A 21974-nucleotide genomic window follows, 5' to 3' on the forward strand; every position below is an offset into this window, starting at 1 on the left:
TCAAATGATGTAAAACATATTAAAATTAATGTAACATTACTCTAGTTTGCGGGTCACTAATGATCAATCAAGCAGCTTTGACCACATTGGCCACCTATGACGGTTCATGACGCCCTCGGGGAACCCGCCAAGTTCCTAAGCTAATATCACACCCATTTCTCAACGAATTCTCTACCGATTTTTACAAACTTGATTTCAAATGAAAGATACAGTAATACCATTGACTGCTGCTGAATTTCATTCGGTTCTGACTTTTGCTTCCGGAGTTGTAGTAACTTTGTAGATCTAGGTCACCAACAGTCATTCAAAGTCTCTTTGGCCACACTGGCCACCATCGACGGATCCGGAAGCATCCAAATTCAGAATAACGGTTATATTGGTTTCTCGAAAATGGCTAGACCGATTTGATCAACTTAGTCTCAAATGAAAGGTGTTGCGTCCCCGGAAACTAATATCAAATTCCATCTCCATCCGACTTCCGGCTCCGGAGTTACGGGTTGTGGAGTGCGATCACACAAAAAACTCCGATTCAAACCGATACCGCGATGAATGCAAAAGGTGCTCTTATATATGCTTACCAAGTGTAATAAGAATGAAAGACATTCCCATAATGTTATATTGTACGAACCAGCTATTAAATCATAGTTTGGAGAAATGAGAAAGGCACAATTGCACGTCTAGGTGGATTAAAAACAGGTTTTTTATGCGTTTATTTCATTTTTCCCAGTTCATATATTTTATTACATTTTTTTTTTCATTTTAATAATCTGACTTATTTTTTCAGTCATTTATTTTATTGGTTCCTTCCAAATTAGTAATTTTACTCAAATTAATTTATTCTAATAATTTTTTAAATATTTTCATTTTAAGCATTTAATTAATTTTATTCAGAATATTTTTGCTTCTTTTTAGTCATTTAACGAATTCTATTCATTTTGTTTAACTTATTCATTTTATTAATTTTATCTATATTACTTATTTTGCTTTATTTGTTTTTCATTTATTTTATTCGTTAATTTTTTTATTTGTATCATTTTATTTAATCCATTCATTTAAGGGGTTACACCACCGTAGAATTTAAAAAGATAGATTTTCTATTTATTAGTCTAAAATGTGCTGAAAACTTTAATCGAGTTTTTATCGAAACCACTTTTTCGAGCTGGCCGGAAATGTAACTCAACCAAATGATTTTTTATCGCTTCGAAATTTTTACAGTATTTTTAATATTAATTTCTCCAGCGACGTATGTTGGATTTTATTTTTTATTGCCTAACTTTTTTTTAATTAACGATTTTGTGTCGATTTTTATGTCATTTTCGACGTTTCGCGTAAAATGAAAATATCGAAAAAAAAATCTTACGTCCGTCGCTTGCTATTGACATCAGGGACCAGAAAAACTTTAGTTTTTGGCTCTGCGTCAAAAAATTACGGAAGATAGATTTCCGGCCAAGGGCCCGTTCCAAAAAAAATGCGCATGGGGAAAATTGTTCCCCAGCTGTTATCTTATGATGAAATTGCTCAAAAAAATTATTTTGTTTAATTCAATACTTATGTTATAAATCTCATTTAACAAGATGTCAATTCATCTTTTTATTGCGCCAAGAAGAATTCTCGAAATATGTCTATTTTTTCGTGGTCTACAGTGGTGTAACCCGATAATCCATTTTATTCCTTTTATTGATTTTTTTTCCAGTTAAATCATTTTATTCAGTTTCTTCGCTTTATTAATTTTATTGATTCTGTTTAGTCCTTCTTTTTATTCCTTTCATCCAATTTGCTAATTGGAATCAATTCAATTTATTCTTTTACTTTCTTAACTTTTTATATTGTCTAATTTTTCATTCAATGAGCAGAGCTAATCTGAAGGGGGGCGTCTGGTGTAAAGTGCTCAAACCAAATGTTATTTTGTTTTACTACTTTGAAGGCAAGGCGCAATGCATTTGTGTAATGTTAAGATCTATTTATACATCCACTGCGCACGAAAAAAAAAAATATTTTCAGTTTCGAAGGGAGAAAAAAAACTTATCCAGTTTTCTGTGGTTCATCGAGAGGCTACACATACTGTGCATTCTAAGGCAGGGGCGGCGAAACACTTTACGCCCGAGTGGGTAGAAAGCATAGGGTGAGGGGTCTATTAGTAAGGATTTTTTCCCTTTTCGCAATGCACACGCTTACATTACATTCACATTTAATCACGTTCGTTTATGCAAATGGAATTGTGGTACATCGATGTTTTCAAATGTGTGTAGCGCGAGAGACATGCGATGCACATCTAAATTTTTTGAAATGGTTCAAAATTTCGCCGGCCCTGTTCTAAGGCAATTGGTTGATTTGTTTTTGAGTTATCGTGTTCGCCAATTAAAAAAAACGCGGTTTCGTCAAAAACTCTATTAAAGGGTGTCCCACATCAAATTGCATTACGGAAAAAACGCTGTAGAAATTGACCCATTGGCTATTTTCTGGTTGAAAATTTGGGTAGAAGCAGTTTAGAGTGTATTGTTTACACTATATTTTTATCGCTGTCAGTTTTTCGGAAATCGTTGCCGATAGATTGAAATCTGCGTGTGTTATAGCAAATATGCGCGAGACATGCATGGCTGCTTAAAACAAACGAAGTTCAGCGTGGCCCCCGAGGTTGCGGGAGACTGTTCTAGAGGTTCAAACTAACAATTCTCGACAAACATATGATTACGGCTTAAAGGCCAACTGTCAAAATTCTCTTCGAATGGAAATTACGGACAAACTGTTAATGGTCGAATACAGTTCACAGCAGTTAATGAAAGAGAAAACTTTTCTCTTTTGTTTACTACAAACATCTATGATTGGCGAGTAACGCTTTGTCCGGAATTTCCTTTCAAAGAGAATTTTGACAGTTGGCTTTTAAGCCGTAATCATATGTTTGTCGAGAATTGAGCGAATAAAAAATAAGTCGATTTTTTTGCCCTCTACACCAGACGTCCCCCTTAATTTGATTTGCTTATTCTGTCAATTTGATTTATACTAATCACCCTACTCATTTTATGCCTTTTTGTCATTTTTTTTGCTTCAATATTTTTTAAATTTCATGTTTCATTGATTTTCTATAATTTATTCCGCTTTTTCGAGGTTTTATTCGTGCAGAACTCAAAACTATGATTCAACTGTGATATGTGTTCTTGTCAATTCAATTCAATAGCGCAAGTAGAAACAATATTCAATAAATACACTAGAAGCGTACGAATTCGGCTTTTATTCACTGTAAAACCATTTTTTTTTAAATTTTAAATGTTTGCCATTTTGTTACCGTCTTACAACGCAACAGTTGCGTGTATGTAAGCTGAACATTAAACATCGTGTCTCCACAACAATAGAGTCAATTACAACAGTCACTCTACCTTTCCCTACTTTAATTCGATTCGGTGAAGCTTGGCGACACAGTTTAGGATCAAATGTAACGCTAACGTTGTTTATATGATCTAGTCAATAGGTGTTTGCCATTATGCAATATCGAATGTTTCGACGCGATGAGCGCTTTATTTATGTGAACTATTTTGTCAACAGTTACTCGCAGGTCAGTGATAAGTCTCATTCATTCAGTTTGCCTGACAAAAGTCAGCAATATATAACAAGTCATCAATCATTTCGGCTTGATGGTAACATTTATGTTTCATTCATGTGCCTGACATAAAACATTGTACATCGTAAGTATTAGGGAATTATAGAGTGACACCCCCATATTGTTTAAAGTGTAATGACGTAAGTTAACATCACACAAACTGTAGGTCCCAGTAACAGATCAGAAATGTTCTGCTCGAAGCTCGATCCGCATTAGTCAGACACAATACGGCACAATTCAACCAACAATTCTTTTCGCCATGATGTATCAGCAAATCAAATGAATTCAAACAGCACTAAGTTGTGTCACTTGAATTCATTTATGTCGATTGCGGATCGATCCTAAAACCAGATATTTTAAATCTTGGCTTCAGAAACATGGCGGCATAACAGATAGGTGGGTTATACATAACGTGAACATTCTCTTTGTACCTTTCTTATAAATTTGTTTAAGCATCGCAACTGGCACTTTTGCTGCAAATAAGTGCACTCCATTTCTTTTGGCTCACTCATAAAAGTTTTGAGATTTGTATGTAAATATATAAGAAACGTGTAACAAAAATACTAAGTTCGAAGACAAATGGTAATGAAATGCCTCAATTCTGTTAAATAGTAAACAAACCTAGTGAAATAGGTAGGTCGGTTCTCAGCACCCGCTCATTGATACTACCTTCACGGAATTTTGACCTTCAGTTTCGGTAGATAACGCACGACGTAACAATAGACGGTAAATTAAAGAAACAGACCGTAAATTCCACAAGCAGAGTAAATTGGATAATGAAATAATAGTCGGCAATGCATCGAGATTTAATTGATTTACCCTATAGTGTGTTGTATCAGAAAGTCGAATGGAAAAGAAAGATAGAAAGAAGTTCAATTTCTTATACAGCGCGTACGTTTTGCATAATAATGTAGATGAGTCGGAAAATCACCAAGCACAATGGCCAGGTTGTCCGCGAGGGACGAAAGCGTTATTTCCGAAGTGTCGACATCGATGTTAATTATTTCCAATTTTGCTTTGATTCTGTATTTTTCGCCAATGGTTTGCATGGTTCTGTTTTGACACAGTTTCAGCTGTACAAGAAACCCACCAAACGCGTCATTCATTTAGACGAATAGAGTAATTTCACCTTTCAACAAACATTCCCATCTACGCCCTTTATGGTAATCTCTATGGTACTCCTAAAAGTGAAACATTTTTTATATCTTTCATCCTCAAATAACGCAGATAGTAATTGTTTACTCATCGGCCATCGCTTGTTGGTAAACATGATGCTGACGACCTATAACCGCCGAAGACGTGCCTGACCCAGTAAATATGACTTGAATAGTCGAAGAAAGCCCTTCTAATAATTATGTGCAACCAGTTTCTAGAAGCAAACGAATAACTTTCACAAGTTTAACTATTAAATTTCTCTAGATTTTCGGGGTTTACGTGGGCCAAATTACATACTTCACGACGGTTGATTGACAGGCTGCCTTTGAAAAGAAATTTGCAGTTTTTTCTACCGTTTGAATATCCATCGGATATGTTGGTGCATTCAATGTCAATGTTAATGATCGGTAAGCTGGAACAAATCCGCTTCGGATCAGTCGGTTTAGTTGGTCGAGTAAATGTTTAACCTAAGCTTTTGGTCGAAAAGTTGAACGAAACGTTACGTAATCACTTGTATCTACCTATATCTTATTATTTTCGTTCGAGTATTTTTTACTTGTAATGATGCTTATTTGAAGTTCGATATGGGAGTGCGGAGTTGATGAACCACGTCGCACAGTGGCCGGAGGCTGGCCAAAACCTCAAAAATTTATTTTTGAAATATTGATATTTTATATTTTTCTTAAATTTCTCATGTATTGAATGATATATATTCAAAATTTTATGATCATTGGATAAGAACACGATTTTTAACACGAGTTTAAACGTACCAAAGTCCGGATTTTTTAATGATTTTCATTTCCGAAACCACCATTGCTCTGTGAAACCACCATGTGTGTATGTATGTGTGTGTATGTGCGGATTTGTTAACAAAATGTCCACATCGATTACTCGGAGATGGCTGAACCGATTTTTACAAACTAAGATTCAAATGAAAGGTATAATATTCCCATAGGTTGCTATTGAATTTCATTTTCAACCGACATCTTGTTCCGAATTACGAGTTGAAGAGTATGGTTACAAAACAAAATTTGTTGATTTTTCCAAATCAGTTTCTCGGCATTTTCTGAACCGATTTTGACAAACTTAATTTTAAATGAAAAGGTCCATCAGCTGCTGTTGAATTTTGTGTGGATCCGAGTTCTGGTTCCTGAATTACAGGGTGATACGTACGATCACGCAGCAAATCCCGATTCTAACGAATTCTGCGATGAATGCAAAAAGGTGATTTTTTTTTCCAAAATGTGAACACAACTGTTGAATTTGTAGATCTAGGTCCCCAACAGTCATTCAAAGTCTCTTTGGCCACACTGGCCACCATCGACGGATCCGGAAGCATCCAAAGTCAGAATAACGGTTATATTGGTTTCTCGAAAATGGCTAGATTTGCTCAACTTAGTCTCAAATGAAAGGTGTTGCGTCCCCAGAAACTGATATTAAATTCCATCTCCATCCGACTTCCAGCACCGGAGTTACGGGTTGTGGAGGTCGATCACATAGAAAACTCCGATTCAAACCGATACCGCGATGAATGCAAAAAGGTGCTCTTATATATACTTACCAAGTGTAATAAGAATGAAAGACATTTCCATAAAGTTATATTGTACGAACCAGCTATTAAATCATAGTTTGGAGAAATGAGAAAGGCACAATTGCACCTCTAGGTGGATTAAAACAGGTTTTTATATAGTAAGGTTTAAAAAGCTTCAAAAGCCTGGCCTGTAGTGTATTGGCACTGTATGGGACTCACGTTCGCGGCTAAGCACTAAAAACATGCCTTGCTCTTTACGCCTTTTTTCCCCATGGAACTATGTCGATGTATTACTTCGTTGGGGTGTTCGTTGTGCTTTCGTCGCACCTCTTTCTTCTGCTCTATCTCGGAGCCTCACTTGGTTCATGAAACGGCTTGACCTTTGGGCTTTGATTTAATTCTCGACTTTTCTCATGCTTCATATCTCCATCAATCACGTCGCCGTATAGCTCTCGTTCCAGTGAACTGAGCCATGTAGCTCTTGTTTCCGCGAGTCATTCAGCTTTCCGCCTTATCACAATCTACTTGGATAGTCCCCGATGGTAAACTCACCCTAGTCCGACCGATAGTTCCCCGACGGAGGAATATCTCCCCGACACCGATACCCGCTTCCTTGAGCTATTTAGCTCCCAGCTTTATCGAGATTTACTCAGATATTATCCTACTCCGACTGAGAGTTTCCCGGCAACGGAATTTCTCTCGGTACCGATCCATGTTTCGTGAGCCAATTAGCCCCCCTTTTCGTTACGATTCTGTCGGTTAGTCCACGGCGGCGAATCTACCCTACCGTGAAATCCCCGGTGGAAGATAGCTCCCGATACCGATGTTCGTTTCCGTCCCGGTCTACTCGATCTAGTCTCCGGTGTTGGACCTAGCCTATTAAATGGGCCAGCCAGTAGGTGCTGAGGTCCATCGAACGATTCAGGGTGGAGCATAGCTTCTAGCCCCAACGACCCACTGCTAGCTATTCGGCGCGATCTACTCGGTCTAATCCCCGACGGTGGATCTAGCTCACTCACGAGCAACCCGGTAGGAGGTCGAGGTCGGTCCGGCAATTCCGATGAGGCCTGATATCCGGTTCGCTGGCACCCCGACGACCCGAACCCGGTGCTACGTCGCGTACTACTCAACTGGTCCCTGGCGTTGGACCCAGTCTACACCGTCGAAGAGTTCCCCTGCGGCGGAATTTCGCCCGAAACACGATTTGTTGTTTTCGGGCGGAGTTCTAGCCAATGGCGCTACTTTGTTGGTCGCTTCGCCACTTCCTCTGTAGCTCAGAGTATACTCATAACCACTCTCTTGACACTTGGTGTCTCAGATATGTTCGTCGTGACACATCTCTTCGACGATATTGTCCATGGTCACACCAGGCATATCTAAGCTGACCAACTCTGACGAAAAAATCCGTACACTGTGCGAACTGTTTATCTAAGCGTAGTGAACGACTTTGCTTCGTTGCGGTATGGTGTATGGATTTTTTGTCAGAGTTGGGCAGGTTATGTATACCCCTTCTTAGCCAACGAGTCCGCTCGGACCAGTTTCCTTGCATTACGTACATTTCTCCACTGGTAGCATTCCGCGTCCTCAGCTAGAGTGATGCAGATGGGGATCATCTCGGCAATTACGCATACCACCTACGTTGATATCGTTCTGTACGCACTCGCAATACGAACAGTAATTAGGCGAAACATGCTTGTCAACTTCGTTCGGTTCCGCTTTAATGTGAGTGCTGTAGCCCAGGCCGGTACGCCAGTATTGAGGATGAGACAACCGCCTGGAGACGTCTCGTGCTGCATCTTGCTCCTCCGATGTTCGGCATGATCCTTGCCAATACGTTAGTTGTCCTGTAGTGGACGTGGGTGCTATAATTTAACCGATCGTCGACTATCACACCCAAGTGGTTCAGCGCACGCCTCGATAAGATTTAGTGTTCGCCGACGCTGATCACAACCCTTATCGACTTCTGCCCCATGCTCGTCTCATAGACCAATACTCCGTTTTGAAAGTAACTTCTCAGAACCGTGCACAAGTATTCCGAAACCTGCATCCTGTGCAACGTTTTGGCGATAGCCACCCAGCTGGCACTGTTCAACACGTTCTTCACATCGATCGTAACCACGGTGCAGTAGCGATTACCCCTTCTCTTTTGCTGCAATGCTTTCTTCACGCTCGCGATGGCGTCCGCCGTCGAGATCCCTTTCCGAAATCCGAACTGGCTCTGCGATAGTCCGTTCTCACTTTCAGCAGCTCGTTGAGCATGATCCTTACCAGAAGTTTACCAAGAGTATCCAGCAGATATATAGGCCGATACGATGCTGGATCTCCTGGTGGGTTCCGTGGTTTTGGCAGCAATACCAGCTTCTGAATCTTCCATCTATCCGGGAAGTAGCCTACGTCCAGGCATTTCTATAGAACTATCATGAACATTTCCGGAAACACCAGGATCACGGTCTTCAGTGCCACGTTGGGGATACCGTCAGCACCGGGAGCTTTCTTCACTTCACCAGCATTTCCGCCGTCTGCATCAACGTAGGCGTACATGTGGTTGGGTCGTGCTTAGGGAAAAGACCCTCCACGATAATTTTCAGTTTGTCAGTGCAAATTTCAGCCGGCGTCGTTGGACACTTGGTCTTGGCCATCCCGAGCAAACAAAAAGCCCATAATACCTCCATGCTCATGGGGTTTGATATGGGTGTTTGAAATGGGTTCAACCCATGAAAACACCATCACCGTGGTCCGGTAGATCCCATATAAAATACCATATGTTGGTGTATTTATGGGTTATTGAGACCATTTTATGGTGTCTTGGTGGTTGTGAATTTTGGCACGGATCATGCTTAAGGCCTTTTCAAGGGGCTATGTGGTTTTTGAACCCATAAGTATTTGCTTGGGATCACGACACGATAAGCATTGCCTCAGGAGCTAGCGCCTACTTCTCTGCACAGCTTCGTGTAACTATGTAACTGTAATATGTAAGCACTATCTTGCATTAAAAAGCAGCCCTAGCTGCCCGGAATGTCACCTTATACTCTTCTCTGGCTGCCTTAGATCTTGCTCTTTGAACGCGTTTTCTGGCTTTTAGGATGGCAGCACGGATGATGCTGAGCCCGTCATTCCACTAATACGGCGGATGTCGGCAGTGCCTCGGCACCATTTTCCTCCACATTGTTACGTCACACGCCCTCGCTAATGTTTCCGACAGCTCATCGGTTCTATTCGGACTTGGAGCGAGGCTGTTAGCACGAAGTGCTTCCACAAAATAGTCTTTGTCGAAGTTCTTTATGTTCCACATCCTCTCGCCAGTCCTAGCTCTCTGCGTTACAATGCAATTGCGCCGGTGGTGTAGTGGATCATCTGGTGGTCACTATGTGTGTACTGCCCACTAGGTCGCCATTTCATGTTGTCCATTAGCGACGTATTGCAGAATGTTACGTCGATGATAGAGGCTATTGAATATTATTTGGATCGGAGTCCTGGGTCCAGAGTTACGGGTTGAAGAGTGAACTCACACATTAAATGTTAATATAAACCGTTATCTAAATTTCGCAAAAAAAACAAATATTTTCTAAATAGCTAGGATTTGTAATTCATGCTCACTTTGGCGACTTTGGCCACCTACTTTGGAACCGAAAGCTTCGAAGAAGTCACAAAGTCCCCGAATACACATCTTTTTCTCTGAGTTGGCTGACTCACAAACTTCGTTTCAAATGAAGGATATAGCACAGATAACAGACGTTTAGGCTCGATTTGAATCGTGTGTAAATACCCGCTACTGAAATTCCGAATAAATAAGACGCCTGAAACACGTTTGGCAAACGTTTGTAGATGTCGCAGTGATCGATACAATGCAGTTAGAGAGCAGCTGTCAAACATGTGTAGCAAACAGTTGCGCAGATGGCAATAGTGAAACACGGATTTCCAACGTTTATCAATTTGAAAATTTACACAGGTTTTTGAAGAAATTTTGTTCTAGCCTAAACGTCTGTTATCTGTGGATATAGTATCCTCATTAACTGCTATCGAATATTTTTGATTCGGAGTTCGGGATCCAGATTTAGGTTATGAATCATATATCATTCAACTCAGTCCGTCGAGTTCGGAAAATGTCTATGTATGCGTGTGAAAGGTGTGCCATAAACAGCAATAGAATCTTATTTAGATAGAAGATCTAGTTCCTGAGTTGAACAGTGCGGTCAACCATTAAATAGCCATATAAACCGGTAAAACCTTGCTATCTAAATGACGCAAAAAAAATTTAATCCTGAAAAAGGCAAGCTAAAATTCTGACTTCAAGAAACATTGCTTCTAAGACCCAATGAAATCACAAACCTCTTTTTTGTTGTTTTATCAGTAAAAAAATCGAAAGCACGAAAACTCTCAATCATTTGTATTTCAAATTACAAGTTCATTGAAACTAGAGAACTGTAACTAGCCGGGCCTTTGAAATCCCTTGCCTTTTTGAGAGTTAAATTTGTTTATAAATTTCTGGAACTTGTAATTTTGGTTCACTGACGCCCAAATAAACTCTCTTTGGCCACTTACAACGGAGCCGGATGCTTCGAGGAAGTGACAAAATCCTTGAACAAAATACTTATCTCTTTCTCAGCGACGGCTGACTCGATTTTCACAAGCTTAATATGTAACGAAAGCTTCATATTGATTGCTATCAAACGTGTTCTGGTTCATGGTTCGAGTTCCGGAGCTACACACAGATTTTTTTTGGCAAAAATAAGAGTTTTTCGTTCTTAGTAAAAAACAACCAACGCGTACTCTTAGTATGAAAAAAATATATTTTGATTACTAGTGTTCAACAGCTTATTCTATTCTATTCTATTCTAACCCTTACACAGCCAGTATTGAAAAGCATCCTGGAAAACACTGCAATTAGTCTGTAGTGGTTTTCTTGTCGATATTAGTATTTGAAGCATATTTTCATATGTCGCAAATATTAAAACGGCCAGGCCTACTGTGCAGAGTTGGGTTTGAAGTTGTTTCAAAATTAGACGGCAATTAAATTATTCATTTAATGAATAATTTCATTGACGAATTGTTTTGAATCTTAAAGGAGGAAGAAACGAGGACAACCGTACCGAACGTTTCAGTTTAAAGGGAATATAATAAATCGTTGGGAGTGACTTGGCTAAGAAGGTTAATGTCACTCCGTTGGTCCTTTGGGATGGGATTAAACAAATGTTGTTGAATTTTATTACTGTTCGACATCTTAAAAATAAAACTTTTATTTTGAATATTATTCTTGATTAATAGGATTTGTTTTTTGCGAAGAGCGGAACACTCTTACTTTTATCAATATTTTCTTCTGCGTGAATGAGTTGAAGAGTGCGATCGCACATAAAATTCCCTGGATCTTGCTTGCCTTACTCATACAAGGAAAGACTATATAATAATTCCGAAAATCGATTTTCCTACCGAGTCCCGGTGAGCCGTGTGTAATATACCATTCGGTTCAGTTCAACGAGATTTGAAACTACCATTCAGCCAATTCATAGATAGCTGATGCCAGTGCCACAGCTGCGCTAACGATTTGATGTTGGTTACACTCCGAGTGCTGCACCCTGTAGTAATTATATAGAAATTAACGATTGACTCTGTAAGGTAGTGCCAAGATCATTTTAGGTTTCGGGCTTCAAAATTCCAAAATATCCTAACTGAGAAACTAGGTTAGATCTGGTTGTGACTGTATACCGAATTCATTGAAATAGAAATATATTGATAGCATAAAATTATGATATTTAAAAACAAACACTAACAGTCGCACTCGTAAGCTTAAAACAATTATAGAAATTATTAGGTTCACGTAAAATCTCGAGTACTTTTTCAAATGGACGTAAGTAACAATGAGAGATTCTATTTGAGGTCTTTCTCTTCTGTTCATTACTCGGCCATTTCAACATTTACTACTCTACTCTTTGCATAATATTGTAGTAAAAACCGTCGGCTTTCGATATGTACTGGAAAATTAGAACAAAGTGTTGTAATGACGTCGTAATAAACGAAAGAGAAAGTAAACAAAGAGAGGCTCTCAATGTTACTACGTCCATTTGAAAAAGTACTCGAGAAATGTATGCGAGTTTCTTTCGTTTGGGTTTCTCGGATCATGGTTGGCGCCAACCTCCCCTTTCAAAATGCTCATCTTAAAGTTTCCAGAAAACTCTTGTTCCGTATCATCACTTGTCGGCGGCCAAATTGCCATCAATCGATAGTGCTCTTCGCCAAAACTCTGAAATCGGCAGCCACCACACGGTGGTCACTTTAGCCAAACATCTATAAAAGCTATCGCAGTGATTAGAGGGGCCATCATTTGCCACTGCGAAGCCTCGTTGGTCAGTCTGTGTTTAAATTTCTCCTGAGAATACACGCGCGCGAGTACCGAAACGCGTTCGCACATTACCCCGTGGTGTTAACTCTTTCTCCAACGTTCGAGAGAAGAAAAGAAAAACAGTGCAACCGAAGAAAGGAAACCATCCGAGGAAAAAAGCTCTCGCGATTTCCGCGTGTCAGTGTGAAAAAGCAGAAAATCCAGAAAACCAAAGCCTCGTAAGCATCCGCGATCTCCAGTTCGATTTTGCAACTCTTTGGTGTCATCTCGTCGCGGTAATTTCGGACAGTGGTAGCAATTTTGCGGTCAGCAGTGCAGCTGGAAATTTGCGGTTTTGGTAGGTTTGCAGGAAATGGTCATTTTCAATAGGAGACACTTGGTGTCCCGCTGAAGAAGGATGAAAGTGGATGTAGCGTTGTATGGTGCTCAATTGTTTCGAATCCGTACAAATCAAGTGCTCATACTAAAAAGGCCTCAGCAGTTGGGATTATGTTTCAAAATATTGTGAGCATGGAAGAAGTAGAAGTACTTTTGAAAACTGTATGTATGTATCAGTGCATTGTGAGCTGGTTTGCAATGGAGCCGATTTGGTTCAAGAGTGGAAAGTTTAAGGCCTTCAACCAGAATCAGCATGTGTGTTTGATTATGCTAGATTAAGACAATGGCTCTTATGAACATAAGTGAAAGTGCATGTTTGTATGGGTAATTAGGTAGTAGGTACAAGGTCAAGAATTATTTTGCGACATAAAATGTTGAGAGCAATATATTTTTTTCTTTTCTCTTTTTGGCACAGAAGCAATATCTTTACATGGGGTTGAAAGTAAAAGTTGTAAAGGCAGACCAGAAACTCGAAGGTCTTTCGGCGGTAAATTCCTCTCGAGAAAAACAAGACTAAAAGAATCATCCGTGTGACAACCGCTTGAAAACTAATGAATATAACTCAGTATAAATGTGTGAGGATAAATTCCACAGTAAATGTCGACTAAAAACTTTACAGCAAAAAGCGGCTATTTTTTAACCGGTTTTTACCCTCTAGGTTCTACTAATACGATTTTTACGCCGATGGACTTCAACTTTGGTTAAACTGTAGAGCCGGTTCCAACTATTCAATTATCAACGATTAACTAAGTTTTGATTCTCTACAATCTTTGAGTTTCCGTACAAATTTACTGCCATTCTGTTGTTTTCTTTCTATGATGATAATTATAACTTTTTTTGGTATTTTGGTTTTACTATTAAAAAATCATCCGAACAAATACTAAACCAACGATCAAAATATTTCATTATAAACTTGTGCTCTGATACCCTGATCTGGTCTGGCGGTACAGAAAGTAAGGCGCGTAGATGTTCGCCGTAGATTCAAGAAGAATGTCATGAGGATTATAACTCTAGCATTGCACTTGTTTTGTGTGCTTACAGCTATCTGCAAAATCTTTTGAATTAGAAGCTAAATTAGGGAAAATTTTTCCACCCTTGCATAGCGTTTTATAGATAAACCTGATTTAAATTTTCAGCGGAGGTGAAGAACTTGGCCCTTAATGAGGGGGGTAGGTGGTAAGGGTAACCCTTTTAAATGAAAAAATATCTCGAAAACTCAACGTAGGGATTAGGTATTTTTAACATAGAATGTGTTTGCAAATACAAATTGAAATAAATCGGTTAAGTGGTTTTTGAATGGCAGTTAACACCGCAAATCGTCTTTTTTCCAGAGACCTTCCATAAAAAACTTCGCCACCGAAACCGCTTGTCGATATTTTTGCATGGAAAAATTACAGAATGTTATTGAAATGATACATTATAATGTACAAAAGTTTTAATCGCTCGCTTCACCCAAATTTCTAAAAAATCGGAGTGTTTTTTTGCGCTAAAACCCTTACCCCCTTAAGCAATTAACTCAGTTTTGAAAGTAGTGAAGGCGGGAAAAAGTTTTATTGCCAGCCGAATCAACGAAATATGGAACTCAAAAGGGGCAAAGTATTTAAAGTCTTGTTGTAATACATATGAACGACCCTTGATTTAGCATCATCCAAAATTTATTGAACATCTAATTTTGTCTTAAATTTGCTGATTTTTAATGAATTTTTGAAACCATGAAAAAACACTAGCCGGGGTATGACCAATCATCCACAAATCACACGGATCATGTTGGATATAACGCATAGAATAATTATAGCACTGAGAATAAAAATCAATTTTTATCAGGTATTGAAAAATGTCCAATTATATTAAATTTATGAAATTTGATAAAATATTTTATAAAGTTCCAAACTTGAAAAACATATCAAATTCCGCCAAAGCTTAAAATTCGTGTCAATAATGTTTAGCTAAGAAAGAATGCAAACAAAATTGTAGGGAACTAAAATTGTAGCTGTAAACCTGGCGCGGAATAACTCGCATTCTGCACATTTAAGACTTTTTTGGTGGTATCCAAGTGTTAGAAGCAAATAATTTTTTTAAGTCGCCCTGAAAACAATTTTTTTTGTAACATAAGTATATTAAGAAGATTATGTGAGAATTTCAGAATGGAACTCGAAGTATTTAACGAGATTTTTCAGTTATAACAGGTTTATCACTGGGCGTTTAGTGTAAAATTGCCTTGTTTTAAGTTTGTAATTGTAATATCTCGCAAAGTATTTTGATATCCACTCCCAAATTTTTACACAATCTTTTTATCATGATGCTTAGTATTTAAAGAAAATAATAAGTAAAAAAATTTGGCCCAGGTTTGCAAATTTTTTAATTTGTTTCAAATAATTGCAAATTTCATAAGTTATATAACAAAAAATATTTTTTTGTTAAATCATTTCGGTAAGCTCATTTGAAAACTCAACTTTTTTAATTTAATATTTTTTTAATATATCGAATCGCTTCCGAGTTATCAGTGATTGAAAAATGTTCAATTTATTAAACTTCAAAAGTTCACAAACTAATAACTTGAAAAAATATCATATTCAGCCAGAACAAAAATACGTGTCAATTATTTTTAGGTAAAGAATGCAAGAAAATTTTTTAGAAAGAATAAAAAGTTTGGTTGTAAATCTTACGGGTCAGATTTACAACGATTTTTTCGTACATGTCATGGATCATTCATAGTTATATGGAAGATTTTAAATTGCGAGTCTTTCGTAAAAACCACGAAACGACTTTAATGGACTTATTACGAAATTGTTTCATTTCATTAATCAAACGAATTGTTTGATGAAATATACGAATGTCTTTATAATATTTACGATCATCTTTCGTAATGTGAATAATTTTTTTCCTCAAAATAAATATGCACAACAAACTCTATCTATCGTTGATCCGATTCATTCGCAAACCTTTGTAAATCTCCATGGATACGAGCGTTTTTGTGCATTGTAAATAGTTGAGTTCGTTCATTTCACGACCTAAAAACATAGCGACTTGATGAACGAAAATTTTCGTGAATTTACATTTTTAGTGTACACAGCACAAAATTTATCGTCGAAGACGAAACTTTTTTTCACGAATGAATGATTACCAAATATTTGGTTAATTACTAAATGTTCGACGATAAATTTCGTGCAACGTACACTAAATATTTTAATTTACGAAAATTTTCGTTTATCAAGTCATTGCGTTTTCAGAACGTGAAATGAACGAAACCAACTATTTACAATACACGAAAATGCTTCGTTGCAGAAAACGTCGAATGAATTAATGCATTATATAATTATTTTCGTTCTATTTACGAATTTATTTTATCAGTGAGTATATTCAAAACACTACAGAACATATTGACCCATAGACTATGTTCACACCGTAGAACCTTAGGTTCAACTGAGAACGTCTTAAAAACTAAAAAAGCAGTTTTTTCTCACACCATTTGAAAAATCTTCATGAAAATGAATCAGTGTATTCGGGGCATCGGTAGAACATACTGATTGATTTTTATGAAAATTTCTTCAGCGGTGTAAGAAATAATTGCCAAGATAGTCGCTTTTCCATGCTTTATCAGTTGAACCTTAACCCTAGAACGTTGCACTTGCGTTTTCCACCCTATAACGTTGCCCTGGGGTATAAACGTACCCCACGCGTTTGATCGCAATTTTCGCAGGTAAAAATGCAAACAAAAGAAATGTATAATACATCATTTTCTTCGTTTTTTAATTGCGAAAACAGCTGTGTAAGTAAAAGTACAAAATTTATAGAATCAATAATACATAAATTGGTCTGAACAAAAAAAAAAAAGTGAAAAAATCGTGGATTAGACTTTTTTACAAAAATTACTAGACCTTTGCGAATTTTTGACCGATTTGAAAAAAAATAAAATTATTCCAAAAATTGAAAGGATGGTCTAGAAATGGTATAAAATAGAATTTCGATATATTTAAAAATGTGCAATTATTTGGAATTTGGAAATCTGTTTTTGGAAAATTCCACGAAAAGGAGTGGAAATTGAAATGAAAAAGATATTTCTGACCAGTAATACATTGATAACACGCAACGGTAATGTTACAGCAGTTACTGTGCGTCAAATTATACTTGCGAGCCATTGTTTTGAAATACTACAAAAAATAATCAAAATCAGCAAAAATGAGAACGATTTTTTTCTACTTCAAAATAAATAAAGTAATTGAATAAATGATTAAAAACGATTATATAATGCTAATCGTTACTTACGTAGTAAAAACAACTAGTATTTAAACTGGTATTGTCACGAGTCACATTTCCACTGACAGCACGAAACCTGACGAAACGCTAACGGCAACCGTACACTGGGACTACAAATGTACCCCACGCCAACTTTGACACCTGCCTTCACGAAAGATATAAGCAAACTGGTTGTACCATCTTTTCCTACTCTTACTAGGAACTCTAAATTGAATTTTGGTTGGGATCCCAGGTCGGTAAATGCCAAACTCTCGTCTTCTCCCGGCTCAAAAGTCAGTCAAAACTACCCTCTTTTTACCTGTACCTACCGTAAAATTAGTGGAAAGTGCAATAGTGACACCGCTAAATCGAAAGAGAAACTAAACAATAAGGAGCTCTCATTGTTATATATTGAAAAAAGCTCTTGAATTACATTTCTGCTATCAAGTTCGTAATGCTTTTTACTCTTTGGTATCCTGGTTGAATGGAAAATAATTAAAACTACCTCACAATCACCTATAGAGTGATCTCGTCTATATCGTCAAAATAAAGCTGTAAATTTCTCAAGTTTGTTTACGGTTTTGTCGGTTTTATTAGTGTACAGTTTCTCGTCTCCGGCTAAGTGCAAATAATACAAAAGCACCAGCCATTCTCGCTGCGGAGGATAAGTCAAACGAGCATTGCTCTGATTCACAACTAACAGAAGAAGGAGAAGTACTTTGTGGTCTCGGTAATTCGTCACCAGACGTTCCAACAAAGGGGCAAAATTCACCCCCATAGCCAACAGTTGGGGGTCGCTGCAAGAGCAACAACAACACCGGAAGCACTCGTTTTATGTTGACTTAACTATTCAGTTTAGAACAAACCCGCCATCCCTTGATGCAGCTGCAGATAGGCACCACCAACAACGAAGTGATTTCGTAAAATTGCAGGAAAATAACTTTTGAGCGACTCAGTGTACGCAAAATTTTAATTGCAACATATAGCAAAATATTATTTTCCTTAAGCTGTAAAAATTGATTTGTTTTTCATTTTCGTTGTTTTGCGATTTGGTGGACCCGTTTGAACCAGAAAAATAGTACATGCACCATATTTACACGTTTGAAACATTTAGAAAAGAATCAATTAAATTCAAAAAAGTTTAAATCATCATTTTTTCAACCAAACCCGGAGAAATCGATGTAAAACCCGGAGGCCCGGAAATCGCTCCCGAAAATTGGAGGCTTCGGGCCAAACCCGGAGGGGTGGCAACCCTATTGGTATCCATTGAAGTTCTATATGGGGAACACCTAGGATAGGATCCGCCAGCTGGCTTCTTCTTATATTTTACTAATCCCTGTTGAAAACGACATACCCCCACTCGACCAATGTTGCCAAAATATTTGTTTTGTTTCGGTCGTATATTTGTTCTGATTAAAATATTCTATATTATGTACCAATTTCATGAAAAAATCAAAGATTTAGTCTTTATATCCGCATTTAAACGATCATAACGTTTTTTCCATCGGAATACAGCAAAACAAAATAATATATATTCGTTGTTGGACATTACGAAAAATATCTTCACGCCTCTTCATTTTTGTAAGTTGCTTTCTGAGTCAAGCAACCTCTGTCACAAGAATAATTTTCTCTGTTCGGATTTATTTTAAATATTCTAAAACTATTTTTCTGCAAGGTTTAATTTTTGTTTTGGAGGAATGTATAGGTTTTTACATGTGATTGTTTCGGAGAAAACAGCAGTAGAAAATACACTCTCCTATTTACACCGATGATCGATTCAGTTGAAAACTGTACAATTCAACTGTATCGATAATACCAAAGGAAGAACAAGAAGCGACTTCCGGGATAACTTTCTCCCTGTTTGCTCAGTACTTCCAATTTACTCGGTACTGGAACAAAGACAATTTTTACATGATGTTCAAAATATTTTCATACTTACGCTACACAGCCTGTTGATTTCGAAAAGAGGCATTTCCGCATTACTCCGCACACAGAACAGAATCCACGATAACCGCGCTACCGGATCTCTCGGGAATTTCAGTTCTGGATAATATGTTTGATTTCGTCTGCCAAATAATGCCTGCACTTCATAATTACAGACGGATGTTATAGAAAGAAAGCGGTATCTCGAGAAAACAAAAAAATCAACACGGTTAACAATCGTCGTTTTATGTTTGATATCACAATATGACAACACTTCCAAGCAGCCCTTTGGTACTTTTAGTTTCCAAGCCGAAGGTTTGCCTATGTCACTTTCGTCCAATCACGAGCTGGTTCAGAATTGGTTCAAAAACAGAAGACAGAGCTGGCGGATCCTATCCTACACTGTACCAAAACCTTAGCGTTAAATCGAATGATATTCTTGTTGACCTGGCCCTTTAACAATTGGCAGTTGTGTTTTGGATGACTGCCATTTGATTTTTGTTGCAATCAACTTTTCGGCTTTGTATGCAAACATCAAATGATAGGCATACAAAAGATAAAAGCAAAAGTTGTAAAATTCGAAATAGCAATCATTCTGTTTTGAAATGTGATCATTTATTTTTCAACAACTAAAACGTCACATTCGATCAGATAGTCTCATGTTTAATTTATATAGCAAATAAGAAAATCGAACTATTCCAAATATTTTTTCGCATGCATGTCATCAAAAAATTGAATGAAAGTTGCTCGAACAGCAAATCGATAGTTTTTTGGTTTTAGGTAGACCATCAGTTCAAAGGAATTTGTTTTTTATATACTTCGTGATGAAATTGATGCAAACGAATATTATTTTAATTGGTTTATTTAAGAACTATTGGCTATTATAATAAACTGTTGAAAACATTTCTAAATAGTATCTAATAGCTGCTTTTCGGTGAGTTTGTATTTAAACAATTCCGCTTAAGTAGGACTCACATATTATTGCAGCCTAGATTTTACAAATTCGTATCCATAAACACAAATCAAATGCTTAAAACTTACTACCGCACTATAAAAAGATGGTTTTTGCATTCCAAATTTTGCTTAGTATAGTTGCCAATCATAATGAATCGAGTCGCGGCACTGCACCTTGTAGCTTTAGCATAATTTATGTTACTGAATGAAGTCAGCTGCTGACTGGCCTTTAGCTATTCATTTGAATGCGATTCTATTACATTTATTAAAGTTAAATCCCATGCTACACTTATTTGTTGTCGGTTATTAATCAAATGTAAGATATATCTAACGCAATCAAACGAAATAAAATAGTAACAATTTTTTAAATAAGATTATAATGAATTTGAAACAAATTCAAAACTCCTTTTATAATTTTCTCTATTTTTACGTTTGACAGATGGGTTCTTTTCAAATGTTTGGCTAGATATGGTATACAAATACAACATTTTTAGTTCAAATCTGTTTAAATAGTAAATAGTCTGAGGTGATAACCGGTTCCGTTGCTCCCTTCAGTATAGTTCGTTTGTTCTCCTCTTAGGATATTACGGAAAGAAGTTACGGAAGTTTGCGGCATCCGATTTGCTCTATTTTATTGAGATGCGTGGTAATAGAAGAATCCTGATGGACGGCTTTGAACAAAGAGAAACAATATTGATCACAATATATACGCGAACGGAGGTCTTAGTGGAATGTACGTAATGTTTCAAAGGTTTTCTTCCATTTAACTCCACTATTAAACATAGTGGCATTAAATGGAAGAAAACCTTTGAAACATTAATATTGACCAATGATACTCCATATAATTATCACAGATCCTAGCTGTCGAAATCGTACAAGGATATATCTTCACATTCAACGAGAATTTAAAAAGATGCTACCCGTAGGATGCAGGATAGTCAGTCGAGATTTAGCGTAGTTTGGATTTACTTCATTTCCAACCAAGTAGTTTTTTTTTGAAAATTACTCTTGGTAATAAGAGACGGCAATTCATAGGTACACCTAAAACTATATGGCTGTGCGATGATGTCGTATTTGATACCATCGTATATAAGAAAAACATCCGTCTTTTCAAGCTTAAATAAATCCAGGACATTGTCGTTTGGAAGTTGATTAATATATAGGAACTCAACGGTTTGTTACTTTTTCTGTAAAAATGGACAAATTGATACGAGCCGCTGATATTTGAAAATTGCTGTTCGATTGGATCAATACTACGTTTTAGTCACATTCGTTTCGGAGAACCTATTACGCCAAGCTCTTTGAATAGAGGAAATATGCTAGCGGAGCATGTCTGCTTCCATTCACGAACAATAGATACAAAGTTGGCCACATCAAGCGAGTCATAGCTGTAGGTATAATTTGTCCACTGGTCTACCAACTTCTTCGGCCAGGGTTTCATTGGTTTCGAATTCATCGGAGCTTTTCAAAGTCAAGAACTTATATGTCGTGGTGCAGGAGACGCCAGTTGCTAAAAATTTATTCAAAATTATCTCCACGGGAATGTGCTGTTTTCAAATATCCAATCAAATCTTGTTTGGACATCCGGACGTCTTGTATAGTGTGTAATTTTACTAAATTTTGGATTGTCTTTGAACATTATTAGTTTATTGTTCGAGGGACATGTGCAATTTCTTTTTCTCACTATTATCACCGAACATGCCATAATCTTTTACTTTGTTGGCTCACGAACATCAGGACCACATTGAGCTATGCGGAGGCATGGGAGCTATACTTCTTAAATCCCTCTCCTCGCGACAGTGATTCGGAATATATTGGGTTAAATATATGTGGCATATGGCACGTTCCGTATGTAGCGGCGGCAA

At 37.4% G+C, this 21974-nt stretch overlaps 1 protein-coding gene across 2 annotated transcripts in view; it reads left to right on the top strand.

Annotated features, from left to right (window-relative positions):
- The first annotated feature begins 3425 nt into the window (after positions 1-3425).
- LOC131683789 (tol-Pal system protein TolA-like) overlaps positions 3426-21974 on the top strand; it is a 43350-nt gene continuing 24801 nt past the window's right edge. The window contains exon 1 of one of the 2 annotated variants that reach the window (XM_058966093.1): positions 3426-3550. The gene's annotated coding sequence lies outside the window, so the exon portion shown is untranslated. Of the gene's footprint in view, positions 3551-12621; positions 12956-21974 lie in introns of those variants that run through there. The other variant, XM_058966092.1, reaches the window with a different exon arrangement.

This window comes from Topomyia yanbarensis, chromosome 2, assembly GCF_030247195.1.
Source record: "Topomyia yanbarensis strain Yona2022 chromosome 2, ASM3024719v1, whole genome shotgun sequence".
Lineage (NCBI taxonomy): Eukaryota > Metazoa > Arthropoda > Insecta > Diptera > Culicidae > Topomyia > Topomyia yanbarensis.